Raw genomic sequence first — 16,076 nt, 5'->3', positions numbered from 1 at the left:
TGCTTAGAGGGCATCTGCGTTTCTATCTTTTATTTCTTTCAGATTTGTAAAGTTTATCACGACCAATGATAAATCAAGCATCAAATGTATGTTTCATGCTTGAAATAAACCTTTAAATTTGCATCTATAATGGATGAACTATTTTTCTGCCCAGGGAACAATAGCCGGTCCACTCCCCTGAACAGATCAATAAAATCATTGGGAATAAACAATGCCATGCTATAAATACGAATTCAAATACGATTAAGGATCTTAATGTAGTTAGTTCTTCATATATTATAATAAGATCAAAAGCTATATGCAAATGAGCCACACCTGCTTTTCTTCTTTTTGCATGTTGTACAAATTATTTAACAAGTATTTTAGCGTCTCACTTATCTGAAATAAACATCTAATATAGATGTATAGACACACATAAGCAGTGTGTGAGATGGAATGAGTATGAGGGACTGAGTGTGAATGCTATAAAGGTGCATAATTCTTGGGTGTGATCCCAGATGGTGGTTCCGTCTCCACAGCAGTCTCCCACTGCTCTCTTGTCCAGGCAACCTACTCTTACACACACACACACACACACACACACACACACACACACACACACACACACACACACACACACACACACACACACACACACACACACAAACACACACACACACACGCTGCCCTGCCCCTCCCTTCAGAGCCCTTCTAGTAACAGTTGTATATGCAGCTCTGATGCTGAAAGACAAACACTGTTTGGAGGATCATGCTGGGATGATATTTATGCAGCAGTAGGACGTTTCTAAATTGGACTCTTGTAGGATCCGGTAGAGATAGAGAGCTTGGGGTGAGGTTAATCACTGTGGGCAATCTGATTTTATGCATTTTATTCTCTGCACCGTTGCCACATTTGTGAATAAAGATGCTAGTTTATAAAGTATATATTCAGAATAGGAGCATTTTTGAATGAAACACAGTTGTGGTGAGATGTAGAGGGTGTGGTGTTATTGTTGTGGCTGTAAAGTGGTTAGACAGAAGCTGCTGTTGTTTTTGGCAATCTCTGACATATTTGTTGCCTTTTTGGAGTCTTGGGTCTCTGTGTGATAACCCTATGTAATGTGTCCAGTAGGATGAGGGTCAGAGAGTTTGATTTGCTCTTTTCAGTACGAATTCAAAATCCTAAAAAGTGTTTGGGGTGAAACTCACTGGTCGGTTCATTGAAACACCTTTTCTAGGAGAGATGAAAATAATGGAAAAATCCTTGCCAGTGATAAACATCAGCAGGAAGTCTGCAGTGCCTTTAGCGTAGTGCCCAAATTTAGTGCAAACTAATGTCCCTAGAGTAGAATACATTAAGAATGGGATATAGCAGTAGGCATGTGGCTCTTAAAATGTGGAAAATGTGGTGTAGAAGAACGTTATTCAAGTAAAGTTTCACCCACACTGTGCTGTAGTCAGATTTCTGTTTAGTATTTGACCTTGGTGGAGATGTTGTGTTTTTGTGAGGTTCCTTGCGTTGGCAGATATCAGTTTGTTTTTACAAAAAATACAAATACTTATGAAATGTTTTAAAAAATGTTCTTTTTGTAGGCCCCTGATTTTAAAGTATGTTCAATATTCCCATAAAGAAGTTCACACTAAACAGAGGATTGGTTGTTTTTCCATAATTAGTGGCATTTCCGACATCCCATTGGAGTGAGATGAAACAGAGGTGCATCACACAAACCCCACAATGCTTGCCTTGTGTGTCCTTTGATCAAAGTGGATAATGATTTATATTGATGTTTATATCATAGTTGAGTGAATCCAGCAGAGTCTGGCTGCATCAATGTATCTAACTTCCCTTTGAAGTTGGACTGATGTTTACTTTCAGATAGTAGAGCAGCCAGACATGATGACTTGTCAGATTTTTTGTGAGCTGTGAGAGGAAGGAGCTTGTGTAGCATGCTATCAGTCAAATGTGATGTGTGCAAAAAGTGGAAACCCACTTTCCAATTTAAGGGAACAGTTCACCCAAAAGTGAAAAATCTGTCTTCATTTACTCACTTTAATGTGTATACATTTCTCACAGAAAAATATATTGTTCGTGGCCACTATTGACTACCATAGTAGGATAAAATTTCTTTGTAATGTTGCACATAAAAGATATTCTGAAGAATGTAGGTAAGCAAACAGTTCTGGGGCACTTTTGACTACCATTGTATTTTTTTTACTATGGTAGTCAATGGTGGCTAAGTACAGATTGGTTACAAGCATTCGTCCAAATATCGTTCTCTGTGTTTATCAAAATAAAGAAATGTATATATTTGGAACAATTCAAGGGTGAGTAAATGATGAAATAAATTTCCTTTTTGGGTGAACTATCCCTTTAATTACTTACTAAAATAATTTTCTGCTGTCAGAGCTTTATCCTCACGTTGGTCAAACAAGAAGATAATGTTTTGCGATCTCAGAATACTAGAAAGGGTTTTCTAAAGTGTCTCTGTCAAGATCATGACGAAAATGTTGCTTTTAATCTTTTCTTCATCATTGAATCTGTGTTCCATGAAAAACTAATGAATTTGTGTAATGTAATTCTTGGCATGTTCACCTACCTCCCATATCTGATGTTACATCTGTGATGTTTTTATCTAAATTACGCTGAGCCCTGGAATCTACTGTATATATGTAGGAATACATGTTTAATGTGAGTGTCATTTTGTGTTACTAGTTCTGGGTACTTCCATAATCCTACAGTTCAAATGTTTGTCCTGTCATGCCTGCTCTGTTGAGATGTAGCCAAGCCACTTTTATGTGTATAGCTTTATTTACAACGTAAAATCAATTGTACAGAAAATAGAGTCCTAATACCCCACAGAGCAAAGGAGTGTAAAATGCCCTCAGTGAACAACCCAACGAAAAGCATGACAAAAAAACTCAATAAGCTATCAAGCAGGATGAGGAAGAACCTTTTAGAGAAACTCTGGTATAGTCATCACCTGACACATACACTGGCAAATTCGCAGATGGTTTAAGTCTCCAAAAACTTGTTGTCTTATAATTTAAAGCACAACAAATAACTTTTTGGAACATGTTTTGTCAATGTCCTGTGCATGGTTGCATTAAAACCGCTTAGTGAAGTGTAGGTATCCCTTAGGGTGAAAACATCACTAAATCAAGGGATTTCTTCAAGAGTGTTGCAACACACATCTTAACCATCACCCTAACATAAGCTTTTCACAATGGTTTCAGTCAAAACTCAGAAATGGAGAAGCAGTTGCTATAGTTACGCTATAGAACATCATGTTACTTTACATATACAAAAACATTTGATACGTTCATGACGGTACAGAAAGCAAAAAGTCTCAAAATGCGCAAATAGAAAAATAACCCACTATAATCCATCAAACCAATATTCTCTCAATAACTGAGTATCATTAGTCTTTAAGGGAGTATTTCTAGATATGAAAGAAAATGTGTTGTGTTATTTCTTCTCTTCAAATAACATGGAATCAGTAATCAAGTTTGAGACTGAATCTGTTTTGGTCCTTTTCTTTTTTATGTAAAATAGCTGTAAAAAGGGATTTGTTGCAACGTAACAGGACTCAAGGAAACACTTCAGTAATTAAAGGTAAATACTTATTGACAGCCTCAAAAGGATAGTTCACCCTTTCTTTGTTCTGCTAAACACCAAGGAAAGATAACACATTTGAAAGAATGTTAGTTAACGAACACATCTCATCTCCCATCGACTCACATAGTATTTATTTTCCCTATGGCAGTCAATGGGGGATGTGATCTGTTTGGTTACTGACATTTTTCCAAATATCTTCCTTTGTGTTCAGCAGAACAATGAAATGTTTATAGGTTTAGAACAACCTGAAGGTGAGTAAATGATGACAGAATTTTCATTTTTAGGTGAACTATCACTATAACTTAATGCAACTTAATCCAGTACAATGACATTGATGTATATTGCATTGGAACATAAGTGTCTAAACTCTTTAAGGGCCACATTAACACAAACAACATAATATTTATGATAAATTATACAAAATATAATGATTTATTGACTTGAGTCCATCCTAGGCTAAATGGAGGGTTTCAGGCATTGGTCAGTAAATTGTCCTTCTCTGTCTGTCTTGTAAAATGTACAGTAGCTGGCAGTGGGTGTGGCTCTATACTATAGATTAGGAGTTGTGGGATATGGATCTGAAACAACAGTTGAGCACGGGAGCTTTTCTGATTCTTAGTAAAACAGATCTTTTCACGGGACACGCATATCTGCCTTCTGTAAAATTGATTGACCCTTCTTGTTTATAATTTGCTACAACTACTTTCTGCTTTGAAGTCTGCTGCATCTCTCTAGAGAAGAGAGATGAGGAATATGTCAAGACCCTCCTATGAAGGTGAACATTTCTTTTTGCAGTGTGTTTGTGTCCCATTTCTCAGAAGTGTTCAAATCAGCCTCCTGAATGACAATGAGTCTGGTCCTCCCTTACTATCTGTCGATAACAATGTCTGCTAAAACAAAAAAGGAATAAATTAGATTATTTTTTGAGGTAGGACAAGATAAAATTATACCACCATCTTTGTTTTCTGCTGAATGTGTTGTGCCGTGCTGATAGAAGGAAATGCTGCACTGACCGGTTCTCTGTCGAGAGATGATGATCTGTTGATATTTGTTGTTCACACCCCTGGGTCATTTGCTTGTGCTATAGCTGCCGGCGTTTACTGCAATCTGAAGGTCACAGAAGCTAGTCCTGGCTGGGACATCTTAAATCAATGCAGTCCCTGCCTAAAGCTATTCATATATATGGAAAGCTGACTCATCAACAGTGTAAATGGGTGTAGTCGGATAGAAGGTATTTTTATGTAAGCCTAAGTCGCAACCTATACTTAAAGTGCACCAATGCGTTCTTTGTGAGGCCCACAATATCAGTCATTTCCCATATGAGGAGAGGCAAAGCCTCGTTCCTCAAACACGTAGCGAGTGTAGTTATGAGAAAAGCCGATAAATCATTCTCTTTTAAGCATGGCACAGTTAGCCTCACGCCATTTCAAATCCATGTACATTAGCATTTAAATGAGCTTACTTGATTTTACCCAGTTCAGGCACCATTGTCTTCATCTGAAGGAGTCCACTCTCAGCAGACTGAATGGAACGAGATCAGACCATCCATTCACTGTTCCTCTCAGTCTTTAATAACACAGAGGATTCACTAACTAATAAGACCACAGGTGGAGAGGGAACACATCTTTCTGTCCTAATGTCTATTTGAATCCAGAACTATTCGCCAAGATGCAGTCACATTATCATTGTTACAAAATTGATTAATGGCTGTTCAAGTCATGACGGATTTATTGTATTTACGAGCAGTTCACGCAATCACTGCTACAAAGTCAACGTGACCTTGCCGTTGCAAACGGCATACTCTTTACTTTCTAAAAATTCCTTTGTTTGATTGGGGTAAGAGCTGAAATTTTCAGGACGGTCGATCTCTAGGAGAAGGGTTGGTGACCACTGCTATAGAGTTGTTCACCCCAAAATGACCCATCATACTATCCTAGGTGCAGCCTACTGTATGTTACATTGTTCCTTCATTCGAGGATGAATGAGGAGTTAATATCCTGATTAGACCGATATATCACCTTGACATATTTTGGGTTGATATTTGGATCGGCTGATAAATTTTTACAAACTTTTTTCTGTTGGGCTACTATATAGCGTGCTAGCATGTTGTTCTTTAAAAGGTCACTCGGTTGTAATACCAGCATTTGACACATAATGACCACAGTAAAACGGGTCAAGTAAGGTGGATGAGATACAATATTGTATGGTAAATACTGTCAGCTGCTTGAGATTGACATAATGTCATGTGGGCGCCATTTCATAGTTTCATAGTTTTAATCCTAAAGTACATGCAACTAGCTAGCCACGTACACAATAATTGTTCATTTAGTTTCATGAGTTTTCTGTATCAGCCAGAGTTATATCTCTTATCAACCAACATACGCTACAATGCTTTTTTGATATTGGTATCAGCATCAGCCTTCTAAAAACCTGTATCGGTCAAACACTAATCCTGACTTTTCATAGCTTTGTAGTGTTATTGAATGGGTCCCTCTAAATGGGAAATCTCATATAACTGTTGAGTAGTTTTAATTTGATTTAATAAAATATACAATTAAATCTTATCGTTATGATAAAACTGTAGGGTAATAAAACGTTTCGGGTGAACTCCTCTTTAACACCTTACCAGTAGTAACAGCACAGCAAGAGAGTTATCACCAAATTTCACAAGCAATACAATACAAATCATTATGACACATATGCATTATGAACGCATCTTCAATGGAATAATCAGGTTGCACACACAACAGACACTGACTCACAGTCTGATCATAAAACCAACACAGACTAACGTACACAATACCAAATTTAAGAAGCGACACCTCATGAGTGCACTCAGTAAACAGAGATTTACCAGCGAATAAACTATGATTATAATAAATCTTAATATTAAACTGGTACAGTGAACTAAACATATGGAACTGACCGTAGTAAATTGACCATTAATTTGATAAAATGTCACTGTTATGCAGAATAAAAGCATATATGCACAATATGTTCAATTTAAGACTTACCACAGACAAAATCACTCGTCTCAAAGATAGCTAAGTAACATAAACAACTGTGCACATCAGCAACCGGAATGAATGGCCTAATAAATCAAACTGGAAACAACTTATAATTTGTTGATCAAATTACATGATATCAAAGTCTTCCTCCTGTTGTATTGATCCACATGCTGTTTTGAATGACGTTTTCAACATTTCTTCATCTTTTGAAGTTTTTGGGCGGTTGCAAACCAACTTCTGGTTTTCCACTTTTTGAGACTGCTGGCGAACCAGCAAAGTTAGCAAAAACAAATACTGCGCAGACAGCGTATGAGATCACAGAACTGCGACTGCTCCGTGATCTTGAATTACTCTCGTGAGACTTGGAAGTCAAATATACATATCTAATAGGGAAATGAGGATGCAGATGAGGCTGTGTTTTCATTTGCAGCTGGTACTGTTGTTTTGTGTTTTATTGTTGTAAATGTACGGAATACTCAACCACGTTAATTAAATAATTCTCAGCATCGGAATGTAAATAGCTGTGGTTTGCATTGGAATAGCATTTTGTAAGCATTTCATGCATTAAAGGTGGGGTGGTTATTTGGAAAGGTGCTAACTTCAGCCTGCTAGCACTGAAATTATAATCCCACCATTTATGCGATTGGCTGTCCAAAGCCATGCTTCATGAATGTATTTCGTAAATCCAAGTAACAAATTACAAACTAAATCCATTAAATTCTTCTTGAAGCATGTACATACCTGTCCAAAAGAAAGTCAGCAACCATGGTATCGTTTTTCAGACTCTTTGCTTGCCTCCATCGTGTGAAAGGCTGAATTGATGTTAATTTGAGTTTTCCTCTTTCATGATCCAGACATTTTTTCATCACTGCTTTTGCAATAAAAAGACTTTAGTCTTGTAGACTTTTTTCTTTCGGTTGCGATTGACACAGCGGATGTGAGCGCGCTGATGACGTATGATATCTGCGTGAACAGGGTGTGCATTGGTATGCAAAATACGTGGCTGAAAACTTACACATGACCAGTCACAGCGTTCGGCCAGAACGTTTTGATTGGGCAAATGTTTTTGGTCCTACGCCTTTCACAGACAATAAATAATTGTTTTAATATTTTTTGACCACGGTACTTCCTTGCTATCAGTATGTAAAGAGATTTCTAACCAAGATGACATGTTCTGGACAGGATCCCCTATCCTGCCTTTAATCCTAATACTTCCTCTCGACATGAATGATTAATACTATTACATAATCTTAGTTTTGTGTATCAAGAATAAACTGTTTAGCACTGCACTTTAACTTTTCACATTTGTCAATTCGTGTTAAAGGGAAAATCTGCCAAAAAATGAAATTCTGTCATTACCCTGTCAATTATGTCAAGTCGTTCGACAACCCTAGGACCTCCGTTTATCTTCAAAACACAAAATAAGGGTTTTGAAGAGGTCTGGGAGCTTTCTGAATTACCCCATAGACAGCAACGTGACAGTCATTCAAAGCACAGAAAGTGAATAAAGACACAGTCCATGTCAAATAGTCAATGTCACTCCAATGGTTCAGCCTTAAGAGTTACAGTTAGCGATAATTTTTATCTTAACAGAACAGGGCTGAACTTTATGGTCTCTCCAGATTACACAATTTTTTCCATCTGTTATGATGTCACTGTGTCAGATTTTGCTAATCTTGACATGTTGTCACAAGAAACAATGGCAGACTATGCGTGTCCCCCCAACGAGAACGGGTTTTTACGACATGGTTGACGTTGACTGCGTATATAATGTCATTGAGTAGGCGTTACTATAGTGCCTGACTGACTTTCGGAAGGAAGTGGCTGCAGTTTAAAAATAAACCATATACTGTATATGGGATTTGCAGCAGCGTGTTTTGTACTGGCTGTTTTGGCATCAGAAAGGCACAAAAAAAGAAACAAATCCTATTCCTGGATTGCAAGATAGGGATAGTATGGGTTGTCCATTCTACAGAGAGAAATTAAGGTTAAGTTATGTGATTTTTATTCATGAGAAAATGTAACAGATAGCTCGCCTCCACAATTACAAAAGACTGTTTAAAAACCATCTATATAAACATAACATGTTTGAATGTTGTGTACGGAAGAGCATCGCGCTTCTGTGCTGTGCTTCTATTGGTCAACTTCACTACAGCGTCACAGCTGTCATGAGCGACCAGGGGAAAAATTCAACATGTCTTTGTCATTATGTTGTGCAACCTTGCAGGAGCAGTTTATTTTTGTAGTATACAATGGCGAACTATACGAGACAACACGATTGAATCTTGCATCTAGATGCCCCATGTCATTAACAAATTACTACGATGTCCCTACGACATGCAAATCGGGCCAAAACTGGGCTAAAATCGTGTAATCTGGAGAGGCTGTGTCCGTGAAACTATCATTTACTCAGTTAAGTAGCTACATACATTTGAGAGCAGCTCTGAATGATGGTATTGAATGATGTATTATAATACATATGAATACAACAATATTTTTTAACAGTATTTTTGTCTGTAAATTAGACTTAGTCATATTGTCACGATCTGTGAGGGGAGAACCCAAATGCAGGCAGCCTCAGGGGTGAAGGGGTTAACAAGGACTTTAATACTAAAACAGGAACAAAACAAAAACCCACGAGGGGGTAACCAAACAAAGTACACAATAAACTGAGGACTAACACTTGACAAGAACTTTGACTACAAAAAACACCTAGACTAACAGAACACTCACACTGACTAGACTATAATAATAGTCACTCCACGACATGGCATAATGTACGGAAGCATGAACTAAGTACAACAAACCAGCACAAGACAATAGACAAGAGGGCATTAAATAGGGAGACTAACAAAGGAGATAACGATGGGCAGGTGTGGGTAATGCGACACAGGAGGAAAGCTATACTAGAAACGAGAGGGGCAGGGTCAAATGACGAGACAGGAGAGAACGCATATTATGTCCTGATTGACCCTAGTATGTTTCTCTCCACATAAAACACGTGGGTCTGTCATGATTCTGCCCCTAGACCAGAAACTCAAGACAAGAGCAGGCAGAATCATGACAGGACCCCCCCCTTAATGAACGCCCCCTGGCGTTCACCAAGGGAGCAGACTAACGAAACAAGACAGACTGGGAAACAGACAACATCCAACAAAACATAGTAAAACACAACAAGGGCAGACAGGCAAGAATAATCAATGGGTTGGGGTGACATAATAAAAATAATAAACAGGGGAGGGGGGGTGGGGGAACACAAGAGTCCGGGGGGGAAGTCCGAAGGGATTGGCACAAGGGGGAACAGTTTTTGTCCCTGGCGCTCGGAAGCGCGGAGTACCAGGGTACACCCTGGGGGGCGGCGCTCGAGAGCGCGGAGGCCCAGAGGTTCTGGGAGGGGCCGGCTGAAGAACAGGACTTGACGCCGGCTGAGGCGCCGGCTGAGACGCCGGCAGGAAGGCTGGCTGAAGAACAGGACTTGACGCCGGCTGAGGCGCCGGCTGAGACGCCGGCAGGAAGGCTGGCTGAAGAACAGGACTTGACGCCGGCTGAGGCGCCTGCTGAACCGCCGGCAGGAAGGCTGGCTGAAGAACAGGACTTGACGCCGGCTGAGACGCCGGCAGGAAGGCTGGCTGAAGAACAGGACTTGACGCCGGCTGAGGCGCCGGCTGAGACGCCGGCAGGAAGGCTGGCTGAAGAACAGGACTTGACGCCGGCTGAGACGCCGGCAGGAGGCTGGCTGAAGAACAGGACTTGACGCCGGCTGGAGAGGCTGCAGAGGCTGGAGACTGGTGCGTGGCAATGCCCACAACACCCATCTGCAGAGGACCACTCTCGGGTATCGCTACCAGCGGAGATGAGTAAAAAGGGTTCGATGAGGTCGCGGACTCCGAACGTGCTGCGGCAGTTAACCACACGGCGTCGAAATCCAATGGCCACATCGCCCTCATCTCCGAGCGAGAGAGTGGCTCTCTGAGACCGGTGTTGAAAAGCACCGCCAGCTCCCCCTCCCCGAACACACCTTGTTCCACGATGTCCAGGAACCTCTCCACATACTCATCCACAGTCTCACTCCCCTGGCGAAGACTGCAGAGGCGACGGGCCAAGCTGGACCGGCCAGTGTCCATGCTGCCGCTGGGTTCTGTAGTGGCTCGTTGGTTCTGTCACGGTTTGGTAAGGAAGAACCCAAGCGCAGGCAGCAGGGATGACGGGGTTAACAAGGACTTTAATACTAAAACAGGAACAAGACAGGAACAAAACAAAAACCCACGAGGGGGTAACAAAACAGAGTACACAATAAACTGAGGACTAACACTTGACAAGAACTTTGACTACAAAAAACACCTAGACTAACAGAACACTCACACTGACTAGACTATAATAATAGTCACTCCACGACATGGCATAACATACGGAAGCATGAACTAAGTACAACAAACCAGCACAAGACAATAGACAAGAGGGCATTAAATAGGGAGACTAACAAAGGAGATAACGATGGGCTGGTGTGGGTAATGCGACACAGGAGGAAAGCTATACTAGAAACGAGAGGGGCAGGGTCAAATGACGAGACAGGAGAGAACGCATATTATGTCCTGATTGACCCTAGTATGTTTCTCTCCACATAAAACACGTGGGTCTGTCATGATTCTGCCCCTAGACCAGAAAATCAAGACAAGAGCAGGCAGAATCATGACACATATCACCATCTCTACACAAGGCCTGTTCTTAAACAGACAATACACGTCTTTAATATAGAGCATATATTTGATGCTTTAAAGCCTTAAGGAATAAATGAATAGCAATTGGAATGCCTGTTGACAGGTCTTTGTCTACAGCATAGATGTAATTGCTTTAACAACTTCATGTACTGCTCTCGAGAATTGCTTGAGGCCTCGATCCTCTCCTTTCAACATTCTCAGAATGAAGCACATGTTAATAGAAGAACCACAGAGGGTTTATACCAAATCATAGTCCCATTGTCTGGCATTGGTTACTTGGCCAGTCTAAGCAGTACAACGAAAGAAGCCATTTTAAAGTTAACAGATAATGACTTTGAAATCATTAACAAAAGTTCTTGTGTCAGCACTTGCAAAAGACTCCATGGCCTATTAGTCACTCATGGTTTAACGCAAATCAAATTCAGACTTTATTAGTCCGATCTACTGCCAGAATAAAGCCTCACGTCTTCTGCGATCTCTGTGCCCTCTATTATGAGACTAAATGATTTAATTACATTTATTGTGATTAAGGAATAGGTACAACGTAAAGGACAACCTCCACTTGTGAGTTTTTTTCAATCTACGTTATTGTCTCTGTTGGGGTTTAGTACAAATGCAAGATTCAGCTCCTGTTTAATATTTAATAATATATACAATATAAAGCAGTGAAAAAAAGAAGAAACCATCTCAAATGTAGGTAATATAGGTGTCTTTAGGTAAAATTATTATCTTGGTTATATTCTGTGAACTACGAAAATGTTTCTACCAAATTTCAAATGAAAATATTGTTTCTCTTTGCATTTATTTGCAGGAAATTTAAACCAGGTGAAAATGACAGAAAAGATGCTCTGTATTTTTTCAGACCTCAAATACTGCAAAGAAGTTCAGATTCACTTTGAAGCAATACAACTGTAGTATTTGTACATTATTTTTATCAGAGTTTTCATGTGTCTTATTATGCTGTCGGTCTTTCACATTGCTGTTGGATGACTTTATCTCATTCTGGACCTGAGTTTTGATTTTGTTGAAATTCAACAGACACTGGACTGAAATGGCTAAAGTAAAAGACTCTTTATGTTTCTGATCCTGTCAAATTAGGGCGCTAGAATCATGTTACAGATCAATGCAGATCATCTTACCCCCTAGGGGTGCTCTGTCACCCTCTTTACCTTGGAATATCCTATGGCTATACTATTTCTGTAGCGTATAGAACAAAGGCACATTGGCATTGCACCCTGTAACCTTATATAGGGGCTGATAGGGTGTAAATGGCAGGTAAAAGAGACTTATGCAAGCCTGTAAAATGAAAAGCGCGTTGTAAGGGAAGCCAATGTAAGGAAAGAAATCGATGGGAAATAGATTTTCTTCTCTCCAGCAGATCCTGCTGGGCTGTGGCTGCTGGGATGTCAGCAGGTCTGATGCATTACTGATGGCTGCTAGTCTATAGCCAGCGCTCCATACCTCAGAACAAACCAAGGGAAATAGACAAATTTGAATATCAGAAAAAAGGAGGCTTTGAGAAGGAGGAGAAAGCAAGTCCCTTAGAGAGAGAGCCCGAGAGAGTGTATGCCATAAGGATAGTAAACTCAGGGAGATGAAAACAGATGAAAGAGCAAAAAAGAGACAAGGATTAACATCACCAATCCAGGTCATTACTTTGAGACTCTTGCAGTAGAGTTTTGATCACTCACTGGCACAACCATTAAGTTCAAGAAACTCGAGTCAATCCTGTAAGCCTTGAAAAACGTTTTAACCATTCTATTCACTACCTCACAACCTTTCTTCTTTTCCCAAACAATTTGATAAACTTAAACAAGCAAAATCACTCACAGGGAAATATTTTTTCTGATTGTTGACCATCAGAATAGTTGCTGGTAAAATTCCATGTTGTCACAATGCTATCAGCCAAAAGTGATGTCATATCTTCATATATACAGTATATTATTATAGGCTTTTTCTCTTGGCCGTTATACATAGATCACAACCACATTGGAACAGTTCAAACTGGTCTCTAAACCATTGTTTCCAAATCGGCAATTTTTCAACTGTCGCTGTGGGTTGATTTGTTTCGTATGTTAAAGGTGGAAATAATTTTTTACATCAGCTGTCAAACTTTAGGTTGGATAATTTCATGTTTTAAAATGTTTTAGTTTTTGGCTAGTTTTGATTGGCCATTGACCTGGTTTTGTAATGAAGATCTTGCAACCCTGCCAAGCCATTTTGTGAACGCTCCAGTCCAAAGCAAGTTGACCGTGTTTCTGCAAACGTGGTAATTATATTTGCTAAACTATCACTACAGTGAGATTAATTAGTTAGCCAACACAACATTACATTAGTCAACAATATTTAAAAAAAACTGTAATATTCAGTTAAAGGGACAGTTCACCCAAAATAACAATTCTGTAATTTTACCACCATAAATATTAGGAACAATTACAATGGCCCAGAACTGTTTGCTTTCCTACCTGGTTCAAAATATTATAAAGCAATTTTCCTATGGTTGTAGTCAAGGGTGGCAAATAACTGATTGCTTGAAAGCATTCTTTCAAATGTCTTTCTCTGCGTTCATCACAGAGGCTACATAATATTGTGGAGGGATTTCAGCAACCGTAATTTTGACAATTCCAAAATAATGGAGTGGTTGAATGAGGGATCTATGTATCTACAGTATAAACATCTATTGGTGAGAAACCTATTTGTCCATAAACAGTAATGGTAGAATAACAAAAATGGCAGTGTCCTGTGTTATATTTATACAAGCTCCATCAGCTACAGCTTAATCTTTTTCAAAAAGACTAAATTGTGTTGGTGTGACGTGAATGTGTATTTCAGCACCACAGACAGCGACGCTGTGTTCCAGAGGCAGAGTTTCTATACACTATACCTGACATGCTGTAATTGGTGTGAATAATCATCATATTTGTCCAAATGAGCTATAGTAGGATTTAGCAGGAGTCACCTGAAGCTTTAGCTGGATATAAATGTCCACAGTGATAGCAACAAAATGAATAAAGAACTAAACATTTATCTGCTTTAAGTATGTAAGATATTAGTAAGAAAATAAACAGACTTTATCTTTTTCGACTGCCGTTTTCTACTGACATACACGGGTTTACTGTGAAATTTATCTATGGCAAAGAGAGCCTTACTGTGGTTTTAAGGTATACACAGCTATAAATTATTAATCTGTACAGCAAGCAATATCAAGGAAATTGTAACAAGGTTTGAAACACACAGGCAGAGGAAGAACAAAGTTTAAAAGAGTCTGTTAACACCGAGGACGGTGCGCAGCAGGATATAATACTTTAACAACATATAACGATAAACAGATAAGAAAGGGCTTGTAATACAGCTCTGTATATTGTAAATGCCACAACACTAGTACATCAACTTCTCTGTTGGCTTACCAATGCTATTTACTGTGAAGGCCACGGTGCTGATGTATAAAATCAACGCCATGATACCTGTCGGGTGATAAAAGGTGCATCTATTATCTGGTTTGACGAGAATAGCCTGTGCCAAGAAGCTCAGATTGTTTTCCACCTCTCCTTGAAAAGCTATCTCCTCCCATGGGAGACTGAGTCAGACTGTACTCACTCTTCACTGCCACTGGAAACGCAGCACTCGTTTTAAGACACAAATAGGCTGTGTTTACTTCTATCTGCAGCAATGAGAGGATGCGCACAGTGCTACGTGGTCCTAGTTGTTCAGAATAAAAAAATAAATTCGTTTTATACACAGTTTGAAATTTATCTGCTCAAAAGTTTTATTTTATGGAACAACTGTTGTTGCTGTTAATGAATATAAGCATCATATAAATGCATTTATTCACACACTAGAAGGTCAATTGATCTTGATATTGGTGCCGTGTGAAACTTTTATAACCAAAAAACTATTTTTTAAATTTTTTACTTAGAATAATAAGCTTAAAAGTTTCAACTCAGCTATTGTGATAAAGAAAAAGGTACATTCTAGTCTGTACTATTTACAGTTACAGTGCAGCTGAGCTATAAGAGCTTTCTGTATAGCACCAGTCATCTGATGCTGTCCTGACAAGAAAGATGCCAACCTCGTAATCAAAGGCCAACGATGGACGGATAGGGAGAGCTCACCCTCCCCATTGTGTTGACACTAGTGCCTGTCTTTCTGCACTCATAATGGACAAGAGGGCATCGAGCATGAGGTCTGCAGGGGTGGAGAGGGGATTTTAGCTGCACTGATCTGACGGCTTGCCATTTGACAGGATTTGGATGGGAAATTAGACTCTGCTTCCGCCCCAGATGGCAGCTTTTATTGAAATGGTTTTGAGAGTGCAGCTTTGTGAGAGGGAAAGAGGAAGATGGTGATGTAAGTCCAATAGACTGTTTGTGAATTATAAATGAATAGTTTGCCCCAAAAATAAACTTAGTCATCATTTACTTACTCTCATGTTGTTCCAAACCAGAATACATTTATCCGTAGAACAACAAATTGTGCTGAATATTCAGAGTTTAATGAAAGTTCTGTAATCATTTACTCACCCACTATCATTGCAACCCTGTATGACTTTCTCTGTTCAGCAAAAACAAAAGAAGATATTTTGAAGGATGTTGATAACTGAACAACAGCGGTACCTATTCAATTCTATAGTATGGTCTCAAAATCAATGCAAGTCTGTTGTTTGTTTACCAATGTTCTTCAGAATATCTTCTTTTGTGTTCTGCTAAAGAAAGAAAGTCGTACAGGTCATAATGTGTAATAAAAATGGAAGGGCAT

At 39.3% G+C, this 16,076-nt stretch overlaps 1 protein-coding gene across 1 annotated transcript in view; it reads left to right on the top strand.

Moving 5' to 3' along the window:
• The window catches only part of apba2b (amyloid beta (A4) precursor protein-binding, family A, member 2b), a 70,884-nt gene that overhangs the window by 811 nt on the left and 53,997 nt on the right, over positions 1–16,076 (top strand). The gene's annotated exons all lie outside the window — the stretch shown is intronic.

This window comes from Barbatula barbatula, assembly GCF_947034865.1.
Source record: "Barbatula barbatula genome assembly, chromosome: 1".
NCBI classification, from domain to species: domain Eukaryota; kingdom Metazoa; phylum Chordata; class Actinopteri; order Cypriniformes; family Nemacheilidae; genus Barbatula; species Barbatula barbatula.
Note: the sequence above shows the minus strand (reverse complement) of the source record. Positions and strands in the feature narration are given on the sequence as shown.